We start from the raw sequence: 14,032 nt of genomic DNA on the forward strand, positions 1-14,032 counted from the left end.
TTTAACATCTTTTTGGTGGGTCTATTGTAGCATCCCAGTTAAGTCCTACCAACCATGGCTATATAAATTCGAAGGTAACTGTCAATAGTTGGTCAGTAACCCTCACCCCAACTCATTTAGTGGGGGAAAAGGCACAAGACAGCCCAAATCAGCAGATTGGTGCATGAAACTGGGGGGGAGGGAAGGAACAAGAGCCCCCTCTGAGCATCCCTCTATGATGGATTTACTCAAATGGTGGGCTAAATGCAGACAGGGATCTATTGCAAGCCTTTCTGAGCTCCTGTGAAAAAGGGAGAATACAGGTAGTCCTCACTTAACGACAATTGGGACCAGAATTTTGGTCACCAAACAAGGCATCACACGACTGGATCCGATTTTAAGACCATTTTTACCACGGTCAATAAGCGAATCACTGCAATTGTTAAGCAAATCAATGGTTCCCCGAAATCCAGATGGTCCCCACCCCACTGGTGTTTCGAAGGGGCTTGAAGACCTGGCTCTTCTCCCAGGCCTTCAGTGAATCTCCCTTGGATTGTGCAGGTCTGTTTCTTTTTCCATTCCAGTCCAGTTTCTGTCATCTTGCTTTTATTCCTTGTTTTTGTTTCTTAAAGCATTTTTAAACTAATGTTTTCCTTGTGAGTAGCCCAGAGTTGTTGGGAATGGGGCAGCATACAAACGTAAGGGTAATCTGAATGCAGGAAGAATGGGGCACTGAAGAAGTGGGGGTGCTAAACCACGAAGAGATGGATTATGTGCCATGAAGGCAGTGTCCACCTTGGTGGACATCCGTCCACCTTGCCCTCGGTCGGCCCCTCTTCCTTTTGCCCTCCACTCTCCCCAGCATCAGCATCTTCTCCAGGGTGTCCTGTCTTCTCATTATGTGGCCAAAGCATTTCAGTTTGGCCTTTAGTCCACTCTTAGTGTCCACATATATAGATTTTCTCCATGATGATCCAATCTGGCCCTAACCTGTTCTTTCAAGCCTTTCCCCAGGTGCCGTGGCTGTCACTGAGTCCCTTCGCCGTGCTGCTGGCCTCCTCTTCTTCCCTTTCCTTCCAACTTCCCCAGGATTATGGACTTCTCTCAGGATTGTAAGGCTTGCCCGGATAAAGACTGCTGGAGCGATCGATGCATCACTGCCACCGGGTCGGTGTCGACTCTCTGGGCGACCACGCAGACAGATTTCCCGCACGGGGATCCATCCCCAGCCCGGCCCTTCGGCTCTCCCAAGGGCGCCCCATCGCCGGCCGCCGCGTCCCTCCGCCGGGCTGCCGGCCCCTCTCCGCCCCGCCTTCTCCCTTCCGCCCCCCCAGCACCGGCGCCTACCCGGAGAGCCGGGCTTCGCGTCGCGGGTCCCACAGGAGGGACGGGGGGAGAAGGAACGAGTGGGTGCCTAGAACGGGAGCGCCCGGGGAAGGCCGTCCCCGCAGGGAGGGCGAGCGGGCCGAGGGCGCCTGGACGGGGCGGGCGAGACGCCCCGCAACGAAGGGCGGCGGCAAGGAGGGGCGGCGGGGCTTTCCTCGCCGCAACCTGGCTGCTCCCCCCACCCCCCGAGGGGGCCGGCGCAGCGGCTGCCCGCAGGAGGGCCGCGAGGGGACCGGCCAGACCCTCGACGGGGGGGGCGGGGCGGGGCGGGGGGCTCGGCCGGGGGTCCCAGCCGCCGACTCCCCCCGGAAAGGACAACTCGCCTCGGCGGCTGCCTCCCCCCCCCCCGATGGCAGCGACCCTCCTCGGCTGCCAGCCCGCGGCGCGGACGCCCCCGGCCCGGGGTTTCTCCGGACGCGCGCCCCCGGGAGCGCGCGCGCGCGCCAGGCTCCGGCCCCGCCCCTCCGCCCCATGCGGGGCAAAGCCAGGCGGCGCGCTCTCCCTCTACTCCCCGCGAGCTCGCGCGCGCTCTGCAGCCGCCCCGCCCCCGGCGCGGGCGGCGAGGGGCGAGGCTTCCCGGCGCAGGCGCGCTCCGTCCCTCGCCGCTTCGTTCCGGGGGCGCGCCCGCGTCCTCTCCCCCCGCGCCGGAGCGGCGGCCCCGCCCCCTTCCCCTCCCCTCCCCTCGCCGGCCACGCTGCCGGCCACGCCCCCTGCTCTCCCCGCCGCCGGCGCGAGCCGCGGCTCCTGCGCAAGACGCGGCCGCCCCGTGTGCGCGTGCGCGCGCGCGCTCCTGACGCACGCGGCCCCGCGCCCTGTCGCTCTCCCTCAGTCGATCGTGCCGCCGCCGCCGCCGCCTCCTCCTCCTCCTCCTCCTCCTCCCCGCCTAGCGAGGCGAAGGCGCCTCCTCGGCCTCCCCCGCCGCCGCCCGCCGCCGCCGCCGCCCTCGCCCGCCGCCCGGCCGCTCCCGTCCTCCCTCGCCGCGGCCGGGTGAAGGAGGGAAGGGCGAGCGAGCGAGCGAGCGAGCGGGAGCGAGGCGGGGGGGAGGGAGGAACATGGCGCCGCCTCCTCCGCCCTCGCCGCCGCCGCCGCCTCGGGTCCTCGTCCGCCCCGCCCCGAGCGCCCGGCCTGGCCCGGCCCCGCCGCCCCCGACCCGGTGAGTAGCCTCGCCGCCGCCGCCGCCGCCGCCGCCGCCCGGCCCGGCCCGGCCCGGCCCGGCCCGGCCCCCGCTGACGAACAATGAGGAGGGGGAGGGGGTCCCGCGGGGAGACCCTTCCCAGCGGCGCCCCCCGGGAGCGGTGCCGGCGGGCGGGGGCCTGCTGGGGAAAGGGAGGCGCCCCTCGGCGGGGAGGGGGCGCGGCGCGGGAGGAAGACCCTTCCCGCCTCGGGGAGGGCCAGGTAGGTCCTCCAGCCCCCCGACCCGCCAGGGATGCAGCATCGGGGTGGGGAGCCGAAGGAAAGGAGGAAATCTGGCCCCGCGGGCGGAGGGTCGCCCACCCCGGCCGCCCCTGGCTTGGAGGGGGGATCTCCGCCCGGGAGGGGGAGCTGGCCGTCTCTGCCCCCGCCCGCCTCTCTGCCGAGGTGGGAGAAGAGCCCCCCCCGCTCCCAGGCTTACCACCTTCGCTGCAAACCCAGCGAAACTGTGTTAATTCGGGATCCGGGATCCGTGTGTTGGGCGAACCCAGACAATGAGGGGCCTGGAGTTAGGAAGGTGTCGTGATTGGAGGGGCGTGTGGGGGTGTGTGGGGGGCCTGTCGTCGAACAATGTGGGAGATGGAGTTAGGGAGAAAGGGAGAGGGACCCTCAGCAGAGGGAGAGCCAAATAAAGTGTGAGGGACAAAAGGCAAATTCCAGCTGCTGTTGCTGCTTTTTGTGCATATTGGGGGTGGGGGGTATGGAAAGGAGTGACCATTTGCTAGGGGGGGAAAAGCACTAGGCTCTGTCAACCATCAGGAGACAGCAGGCTCCGTTTTTAGGCGGTGGAGAGGTGAACGGAAAGCTCCTGCTTAGTATCCTTGCTCCTCTGGTAATCTTGGGCAGGGACTGGTAACCATCTTTCTACCGGACCGCTTCTGTTGGGTGGTCCTGAGTCCTTGAGATGGGCAGCTGAAATTTCAGATGTTTTGCCATTGGAAAGGTTGCATCTAGGACTGGGAAGTCTTCTCTCCTAAAGTTGAAGAAGTTTGAATATGTCCAGATCATGCCTTGCTGCAAAACTGGAATTTCTGTTTGGGTTCCAGCGTAATCAGTGTAAGCGATATCTGTTGCCCCAGTTCTAGAGCTGAGTGTGTAATTTTCCAAATTTGGGGGGGCAGGGACCATACCTTCACACTCTTCTTGAACCTGTATTATCTACCCCCTCCCTCCTTTCTTTTTGTATAAAATTATAAGACAAAAAATAGTTTTACACTTTTCTGTACAGAATTACAAAATGTTCAAAATAGGCCTTAGTTAAGGCCTACCTATGTGTGAGCAGTAAAATTGTGGGAGAAGTGAGGTATTGTTTTCTGCGTGCCTCATTTTTTATTTCCATGTGGCTCTCCTGGGACATCTCTCAACTTTCTGAAGAATAGCATCTTTTTGCTATTTGTAGTCATCATGTTTGCAAGTTAATACTGCTGAGAAAGCAAGGTTTCCTTAACTTGTTGGTGCAAATTCAAATTTGATATTTTGTTTATGCAGTAGAATTTATCAGGATGGTGTTACTTTAATAAAGCACTTGGGGGAGGGGAAATGCCATAGTACAAGCCAAGCTCAACTCCTGGTGACTTTGTGGATGCAGCCATGTAATCCCTTGGCCACGGTACAGAGGTGATTAGCCATTATGTTCTTCCAAGGTGTTTTTTTCAACTTCCCAGTCCTGGAAAATCTGCCGTTCTGTGCTCTCCCATCCAAGTGCAAACCCAGCTGAACTTTGCCTCGCTTCCAAGCCTAGACAAGACTGCTTACTATTGTAAAAGGCATCCAAAGTACAGAGAAAAAAGAAGGCAGTATAGCATTAGGGAATATGCTCTCTACATTTTTCCTCTAAATTCTTTTCACCTCTCTATATTGTTGAGATACGTCAAGGCTCTGCTTGCCTCCTTAGGCTTATTCCTCCGGGTCACCGTGCTCCTGCCATTATGCTTTCCCCAAGGATGGATGGAGAGCAATAGCCTTTTTCTTTAGGATCTCCTGATTATTCTGTCAGAATAATTTAATTGGGGGAATGTATTCTCTGCCTTTGTAGTGGACATGACATGAATATCCAGGTTCCTCCTTTTGGAGAATTAGGAAATGGGTCATTGTTAGAAATGGGTCACTTTTACCTTACGAGGCTTTGAACTTAGCTAATTATCTAAAAGATAGGATCAGAATTTTCCAAGGATGAATATCTGAGATTATAATAGCATTTAAGCGATTTTCCTTTTTTTTTTTTTGCCCTTGTTAAGTTCTCATTGTCAAGACGTCATCAGAACAGCATCCTTACATAGCTGTTTTTCAAATGAATTAGAATATGCAAATGACAGATAATGGGTATTCTGTTTACTCTGTCTACAAGTGCGAAGGCTCTACCTCTCACTTAAAAGTGAATCCAGATTTTCATTGTTATAGATGTATGTGTTTTTGAGAGTTTCATTATCAGCTGCCTTAACAAAGAGCATTCATAGGATGGGAAGTTGGTTTTTTAAAAAAATTTAAAGCTGGTTTAAATGTTCATTGATATTTATAAACTTCTCATCTGCCTTCTGAGTTCTTTTGTTCTGTGCTTTTTACAATTTTTTGATATCCATATCAGTTTCTTACCACTGATACGGACCCCAAGCCCAAGTACATGTTTTTGTTTGCTAGCCGTGTATACAAAACAGTACGTATTATCAGACCCTTGATGTCCATAGCAACCACAATCTAAACAATAGGAGTCTTTTGCAGAGCTAATGCTGCAAATGATCATTCCTAATTTTTGTCACTGGGACAGTCATGAGGTTTTGATTCTAAATGGTGCTGGAGAAAGCTTAGCAAGGACCCAAAGAGCATGCTTACTGTGAGCTGAGGGTTGGTATTTAGGGGTGGGCTTTGGGGTGTGTGTAAAGCTGACTAATTACAATAAGCGAGAAATAATGTTGATCCTGAAAGGCCATTTGAGATTCATTTGCATCTGAGCATTCAGTTGCAGAGTAGAACTCAAGTGTGTTCTCTTTTTTTGTAAGGTCTGAAAATACTGCCAACAGCAGATTTTCAGGATGTGGCAGTAAATGGTTTTGTTTTTTTCCATTCCTTCACACAGGATGGACTGAAGCCTTAGCCCTGGCTTTTAACCACCATTCACATTCTTGCAGAGAAATATTGGTGTGTCCTTTTGTAAGAACATTTTATGTACAGTAAAAGAGCAAGTATTGGCTTATTTTCCTTATGGTTCCCAGTTGGCTGTAGGAGCTCCCTTTCCATGCTGACAAATGATATATTTGTATCTGTTTTCAGGTATTGATGGCTTCAAGGATCCTTAGTGGCAAGATTTTCAAAAGTAGTTATGTATTCTTGTTTCTAAGGTTCTATGTCTCAGGGAAGGTGTGTGTATTCTACAGAGGTGCAGCTTCCCTTCTGTCCTTCCTGGAGAAAAAAAAAGTGGGGTGCTGAAGATAGAAAGATCCAAGGGAAAGGGTTGTATCCGGTTAATTTTCAGTTAAAAGTAGTGTGGGATTTGAACTGAAACCTGAGCAGATTTGAAAAGTTCCATGTTTGTCTTGTAAAAGATCTGTGGCATTCTGATGTAATTCATTGCATTTTGTTCAGTCAAGTTTGGATAGTGCAAATGATTGATTTTTGTGTTTCATACAGAGGTTTTATATTTATGGCTCAGTCAATCCATGCATAATGGCATTTTTGTAATTGGTGCCTCACTTCTTAATAATATATTTACTTGCAAGTTAATGCATTTTTAAAAATATTACCAATAACAGTATTTTAGGATGCAGCTTAAACAGGTCTAAAAAGGCATACAGTGCCAGAGTTTTTTATGGAGTCATTTTGACCTTGTCCTCAAATAGCAATTGAATGAATACTTTGAATTGCTGTGTTTCAGGAACAAACTAACACTTTGGTGTAAGTGTTTCTAGCCCTGTTCATTTACTATTTTTAACTATAGAACTGGCTACTTGCAGATTTATGAGAGCAGATGAATTTTCACATGTGGCATAATCCCAATATTAATTTCTTACTTCTGAAGGATGGTGGTACGTTCTCCTGAGCCATTTAATGTGGTCGGAGAAAGGATATTATAGGCAATCTTCCCACCTTTTCTTTTGTTCAAATTGAATTCCTCCTTATATGCATATCAAGAAACCACTCGCTTTCAGCTGGCTGGGTTTTTCTGAAATAACATAGTCATTCTGTGCTGACAGATAACTTAACGAAGTTTTCGTTTTGTCTTGTGCATTTAAAAGCAAGCTGAATCTCTTTGTGCTGCTTCAAGTTGGTACAATTTGCTGCTAAATATAAATAAGTTTAAATTATATAATTTATATGTCCTACAAGGTGCTATAATTAATTAAGGTCCTAGAACTTGCCTCATCCTTGGAGAACACATTTCAGAAATACAAGAAAATGGAATGATGCTAGCGAATTCCACATCAAGTTGCATAACATAAATGGTACAAATATGGGTGTTGCTGTAATGGATAAGAATTTTCTAACATACTGCTCATCAGCGAAACCAAAAACATTGGCACTGCTATTTCTATCCATATGCTTTGCAGTGTAATCCATTAAATTCAACTAATCCTGATCAAGTTTTTGTTGCTGATTAAGCTTTTCAAAAAATAAATTAGCTATATATAAGGCCGCTATGGTTTGGGATGATGTGAACAAGCTCTTTGCCAGTGTATGATCTAGGTTCACGCTTTGCTCCTAGCCATAATGTGCTTTGTTTGGATGTGGCTCAGCATTATATATTAACCAACCGTTCAATAAACCATCATTAAAAGAAAAGATTAGTTTGATGTGTGAACCATGCTCCTTTGTTGAAAAAAGAAGCAGATATTCATAAATTATAGGTTTTTTTAATCGCACCTCTGATTTAGTGAGAAACCTAATGTGCTGTACCTTTCAGAGGGGCATACTACACCTTGTTGTAAAATAACTGCAAAGGGAGTTTGCTTGTTTAGTAACTTTGTATAGTGGTTCTCTGGAATTTCTGGACAGTTTACAGGTAGTCCTTGACTTACAATGGCAGTTGGGACCGGAATTTCCATCGCAAAGCAATGCAGTCATACAGCGTGACCGCATCGCTTAGTGACAGCAACCACTGTAGTCCCTGCTGCCATCATTAACTGAATCCCACGGTCATTAGGCAAGGCAACTTCCTGTCAGTCAGTGGAGAAGCCAACAGGAAGTTGTAGGTCCCAGGCTGGCAGGTAAGTGGCTGCTGCCGAGCGGGAGCGAGGGGGCACTCGGGGGTGTGGGGAGGAGGTGTGAAGGTGTGAGGGAGTGTGCAAGAGGCAACACGCGGATTGGGAAGGAAGGGCGTGCCGGGGTGCAGGTCAGGAAGGGTGCGTGGGGGTGCATGAGAGGTGCTGCGCTGGTTGGGGAGGGCATGCGGGGGTGAGTGGCCGGCATGGTGTGAGCGCAAAGGGGCTGGGGAGGGTACGTGGGTGGGTGGGGGGACTTACCCCAGCAACTTGTGACCTTCCCTGCCAGCTTCCGTATTGACTTTCTGGGGAAGGTTGCAGATCGCGATCACGTGACCACAGGGCCGCTGCAATGGCCGTAACTTCGGGGACCTGTTGTAAGTCCCTTTGTTCAGCACTCGTAACTTTGAACAGTTGCTGAATGAATGAGCGTAACTCAAGGGCTACTGTACAACCTTAAAACACAATAAAAGATGAAGATATGAAGATAATAGCCACACTGGACTGACTTTTGTTCTGGACAAGAATAGAAATGCATAAGACATACGGTTTAGAAAATTTCATGCTTCTAAGAATCCAATTTTTCACTTTTCAAAATATGTTTCTAGCATGCTGAGATTTTTTTTTGTCAGGACCAAGTGATTTAAATCAAGCTTTCACTTTCCAAGTCAATTATTTTCTGAATGAGCATGTATACAAATTAGTTGCTATATTAGTTAAAGCATTTCCATTGCTGCTAAGTGGAGCCTTTACATTTCCCAGGCATAATGCAGGTGCTCTGCTCATCTATCCCACATGCCTTTTGTACAACATAATTTATATCTGAAACCAAGAAGTTGGTTACTACAAGCAAGAAGCAGTTACTTCTTAACGTGGCTATTTCTCCTGTTCAGCCTGCATTCCACTACTAATCATAATTAGAAGAAGGATGACTACAATTTATTGTTTTCAAAGGGCTAAATGTTTTGAAGAAAACAGTTTCATGGCAATTATTTGATTAATTTACATTTGATATGAAAACTCAGATTTTTGTCTCAGTTCATTATTGTTAAAACTAACAAGAGTGAGTAAGTTAGTGGATTTACTTGAGATTTAGTTGAATGTGAGTATTCTGGCTTCAGTGAGAAGATTGATTGATTGATTGATAATCAAGTTGGTGTTGACTCTTAGCGACCACTCAGATAGATTTTTTTCCCATGAGGATCTTTCTCTAACCTAGTCCTTTCGGTCTTCCAACGGTGACTGAGTCCATCCATCTTTCTGCTAGTCATCCTCTTTTTTTCCATCTTTGCCAGCATTATAAACTTTCAGGGGAGCTAGGTCTTCTGGATAATGTTTCCAAAATATAACTTGAACCTGGTCATTTGTGCCTTGAGTGAGAACTCTGGATTGATTTGTTCTATGATCCATTTGTTTTCTTGGCTGTCCATGGTGTTCTCAGGAGACTTCAACACCAAAGTTCAAAAGCATCAATGCTCTTTCAATCCTGCTTCTTCAGAGTTGAACTCACTTCCGTAGCGTGTCACGGGGGAAAACATCGCCTGAATGATTCTGGTCTTTGTAAGTGTAGACACATCACAGCATCTGAATGTCTTTTCCAAGGCCACCACTGCTTTTCTACCAAATGCTGGTCTGTGGCATGTTCCTTGATTGCTGGTTCTTTTACTGTTGACAGTTGATGTCCACTCTGTGTAGAATATAGACTTTAATATTAGAACAGTGCAGATTCAGTTCAAAAGATTCTCTCTGCAGCTGCCTTGTGACCCTGGCAAAAGATGCAGCTGCTTTAAAGAGTTGCAGTGTTACATTTGGACCCCCACACTTTCCAGGCCACCTTTTTGGAATTGAATTTGAAGTTCTGCACAGTAGTTTAGTACTGTAGCTTTAAATTTTAATATGTTTCTGTTGCATTCCTACAAAATTTTATCCAAGTTATTTCAGGGAGAACTCTGAAATAACTGACAACTAAATTGTTTAATTTGACTTGATTTTTAAAAAAATCAGTGCATCCATTTTTATCCATCTTGCTTTCTGTTAGGGTTGTAGAAGGAACTTTGGCAGTTTAGGGATGAAAGAGATGAAGATTGGAATCAAGGTATAGTAAAAGAGACTACTACATTGTTAAATGTGGATCAAGATTTCTTCATGACCTGAGCCAAGGACTGACTTTTGAGAGCAACAGTTCCATTTTTTTAAAATTTGAATAGAAGTGTAGGGTGTAGCTAAAATAATTGGGTTGTCAGTGCCGAATATGCTGCCCAGCCGCTGATGCTCTTATTTCTCAGCAGTGATTTTTACAGCAGCTCAGAGCACTATAAATGCATTGGTGTTAATTGTCTTTCTAAACTGATGAGGTGACTGATGCAAGTATAGGCTTCTTATCAAGATTTCTTCTGGGTGTCATTATTACAGTTACTTAGTGGCCTAAAATTTATTGATTATTTTTTGAAATAAATTTGAAAATGCCTGTTGATGGACAAAAGCTGTGTTAGCAGAAGAACATAAAGAGAGTTGGTCATATTTGATAAAAGAAGGCACTTGCTGTATCACCAAGCCAGCAGACTGGAAAAATGAGCAGGAGCCATTGTGCACCTGACACGTCTGTTTCAAAGAGTAGCACTAGGTCTCTCTATTCTGCTTGTTCTGTATATTCTTTTTTCAAGAACGAACAGCTGGTTGCCTGTGAATAGCTCACGAGTAGGGCGTGAAGGTATGTCATGGATGTACTCAGCATTTGCAATTCAGTGGGTTCGTTATACATTGAGATTTCTTTGAGTATCATTGTTAGTAGATGCAGATTCATATCTCTTTTGTGGACTGTGTGTTTCTCCTCTTAAAACTGTTAGAGCACTTAGTAATTTGGGGTGTTCATCTCCTGGAAAAAGAACCAGCATAGTTAGATTGAAATATTGTTTGGTTACTAAAAGCATTGTCCATCTTATGCCCAGGAAAACTAGCAGTCTGATCTTACCTGAGTTTTGTGGGTACTGGCACTTTAGAACAGTATGTGGTAATGGACTAGGTACTTAACTACATTATATTGACATGATAGGCTGCCAAAACACTGCTTTGTGAAATCATGTGCCCACCATGTTTTAATGAGATGTGCAATTTTTAAAAATGTCTGTTTTGAAAAGTCAGAGTTTTTCTGAGTCTTGTACAAATTTGAAAAACTGGATTCCTCCAGTCTTTTTTGTTTGTTATATTTAATACCCTCATATCTAGGCCATTTGCCACAGGTCAGGTCAATCACTTTATTTCATGGAATGCAGCTGGGCCCCAAATGTTACTCATTATACATTTCATGAGATCTGGGGCAGTTTGGAAGAGTGACCTGGATTATCACAAAATATTGCATTATGGCACTCAAAATAGTTCACAGTCCCCCAACATGCTCTGGTAGAGGGTGGGCAGGGCCTTTGATAGGACAATCAGCATTATTCAGATGAAGATGAAGAGTTTGCTGTTTGTGATTTAGGATATTCTGTCTCTCCCTTTCTCCCATATTTCGAGCTAGAATATTAGTTCCCACAACAAGCTAAACCCTAAACTCAAGCTAAAAATCACAATTACTGTGTTCACATAGTAAGTGTATTATGGTTTAATGTGATGGCCTGGTTTACATAACAGGCTAAGATAATGACTGGGTTCCCGTGGCACACTGGACCATCAACTATCAAACCCTATTTTACCACAATGTTCTGCAAATCCATCCACTTGGTAATTAGTTTCTGTGAGTTCAGAGTTTGCCCTTTGCAGTTTGAAATTGAGAGAAGTCATAAGTTATTTTAATCTAAAGAGTGATTTTATAAACCACCTAAAGGAATGCTACCTTTTTAGAAGAGTGTGGAAATATAAATGATGCCAGTGTATCAAATAATTGTGGCTGCCATCTTTATAGGATCCTTTCTAAATGGATTTATTTATTTATTTATTTAGCAAATTTATATGGCCACCCATCTCACATACAGTGACTCTAGGTGGCTTACAGAATTAAAAACCAAGAAAACAAGGAAAAAACCAATAAACGCCCCCCCGCCCTGCAGCAACAGACTCACTCTAAATTAACCATTTAATCAGTTCCACATTGGTCTGGGGTCCCCAGGCCCGCTGATAGAACCGTGTCTTTAGGGTCTTCCAGAAGAGTATCAAGGTGGGGACCCGTTGTATCTCTGGGGGAATGAGATTTCATAGGGAGGGAGCCACCACAGAGAAGGCCCTTTTTCTCAGTCCCACCAGGTGTACCTCCCTCATTGATGGGACCCGCAACATACCCTTCCTTCCCTCTCTGGTGGGCCGGGTGGATGTAACTGGGGTGAGGTGGTCTTTCAAATAGCCTGGCCCCAAGCCATGTAGGGCTTTTAAATGTAATAAACAGCACCTTGAATGGAACCTGGAGGCAGATTTTAGTGTAACCCTTTGTCTTAAACTCTATAATGATTCTGCTGAGAGAAGAATTACAGAAGAATTTTTTGTCTATAAGAAAGCCTGTTAGCAGATTTGGTTCTCCATCTACTGGGAATGTCTTGATTGTAAGTCCCTCTGAAATGGGAGGAAAGCAAGAACTATGTTCTTAGTCAGCATTTATTAATTTCAGTGGGATTTGTGCAGGTGATATTCCCCAATGGATCTACCCCTTCTTCTCTTTAATTCAGCTGTTGCTAAATTTAACAGCTGTCATTTGGGAGGCTAAGCTCTAGTTGTTACTTCTTGGTTATAATTGCAGATGTCTTAATATTTTGAACAGTATCTGTCTCTTCTGAAAACATCTTTCTCCCCTAAAAATGCTCCTAGAAGTGCAGAAGAGAGAGCTGTACTGTAGTTAGTCATATATGCCACTCCCGCTGAAACCAATTCTGAATGGCTTACAATCCTTCTGTAGGTAAACAAGGTGAAGCAACAGGATAAGAAACCAATAATAAAATTATAAAATTGTATACAGACCCAAGGAACAATACAACAGTGATCAATAACTTTTGTCTCAAAGGAGGGATACAAATTTGTTTCCATCTCAAAGGCTTGTTGAAATAACCAGTATGTGGGAGCATCTTTGGAGGGATGCTATTCCAGGGAAGAGGGGCATCATTTGAGAAGACCCACTTCCAAGGATGACGTCATTCTTTCAGAGAAAGAATACAGAAGGAGTCTACCTTTCCTGGTATTCTTGAATCTTGAAGATACCCAGGTTCAGAACCATGGAGGCCCCCATTATACCTAGAGCCTGAATTCCCCCTCAACTCTCATCCTCACTTCGTTAGCTTTAATGACCCAACTGGGAAGGAATCCAGGCTGTTTGGCTATTCTCCAGTTCTTCCACCATCCAAGTGGCTAGATGCTTCAAAGTGTTGTGATGCCACAGCGATAGCAGTGCTTAAGTACTATAAGCTAATACCTCACATCCTTCGCATTGATTATGGCACATTTAAGGCCCAATTCTGTTTCCCTAAGAATGTTTAGAATTATGGGGCAGGTGAAAAATTGGCTAGAATTGGGTCTGTACAATTTCACTTTCTATTGGATTATTGATGGATATTGGTTTTCCTCGTTAGTGGTAAGGTTGATTCATAACCTGTGCTTGCTTAGTTTTTCCATTAACAGAAAACAGAGCTAGTTCTTGTTTTTTTAGCTCTTTGAATGGTAACACCGAAAGAGGAGTGGATGACAAAAATTACTCACTCTCTCATCAGGAAGTGAAAAAGAACCTTCGCTGCAGAGGGTTACGTTAGGGCATCCGACAGAAACCTGCTTGGAATGAAGAGACATGGACAGAACTTCTCTCTCGCGTTTTTACTATTTAAGAGCGAAGGAGAAGCGTGGAGCAATCTATTATGATGACAAACCATTATAGAACTTACTTGATGTATCTTTGCATCTCAATTAATGCCCAGGTATAGCCAAGTTGTTCAGCGCTACAAAAAGATTTAGAAATCTGAACACTTAAAGAAGAAACATGGCAAAAAGTATTCTTAAGCACAGCTGTTTGATTAGATGGAAAGCATAGCGGGGTTTTCCTGAAGTTGTAGTGGCGTGATGAGAAGTGCTGAGTAACTCTGTGAGAGGCAAGCCGGCTGCCCTATGCTGGTGAGGTGAGCCATCCCTGGATTGCCTCCTGCTGGCTCTTGGTACGATGAGAAATGGCTGTGCTTTCCCAGCTGCGTGACAGACGTTGAACACAAAGAGAGCCTTCCTGTGTGTCGTGCGACAGAGCAGCGCTGGAGCTCTTGAAGAAAAGGCAGCAATGTCAGAAACCCACTAGACTCTCACAAGTCCTACTGTTGTTGTTG

General features: G+C 46.4%; 1 protein-coding gene across 1 annotated transcript in view; it reads left to right on the plus strand.

Annotated features, from left to right (window-relative positions):
• Nucleotides 1–2,381: 2,381 nt before the first annotated feature.
• The window catches only part of ARHGAP35 (Rho GTPase activating protein 35), a 68,327-nt gene continuing 56,676 nt past the window's right edge, over nucleotides 2,382–14,032 (plus strand). Inside the window, exon 1 of the mRNA XM_063312430.1 lies at nucleotides 2,382–2,518. The gene's annotated coding sequence lies outside the window, so the exon portion shown is untranslated. The remainder of the gene's footprint in view (nucleotides 2,519–14,032) is intronic.

The sequence above is a fragment of the Candoia aspera genome, chromosome 10 (genome assembly GCF_035149785.1).
Source record: "Candoia aspera isolate rCanAsp1 chromosome 10, rCanAsp1.hap2, whole genome shotgun sequence".
NCBI classification, from domain to species: domain Eukaryota; kingdom Metazoa; phylum Chordata; class Lepidosauria; order Squamata; family Boidae; genus Candoia; species Candoia aspera.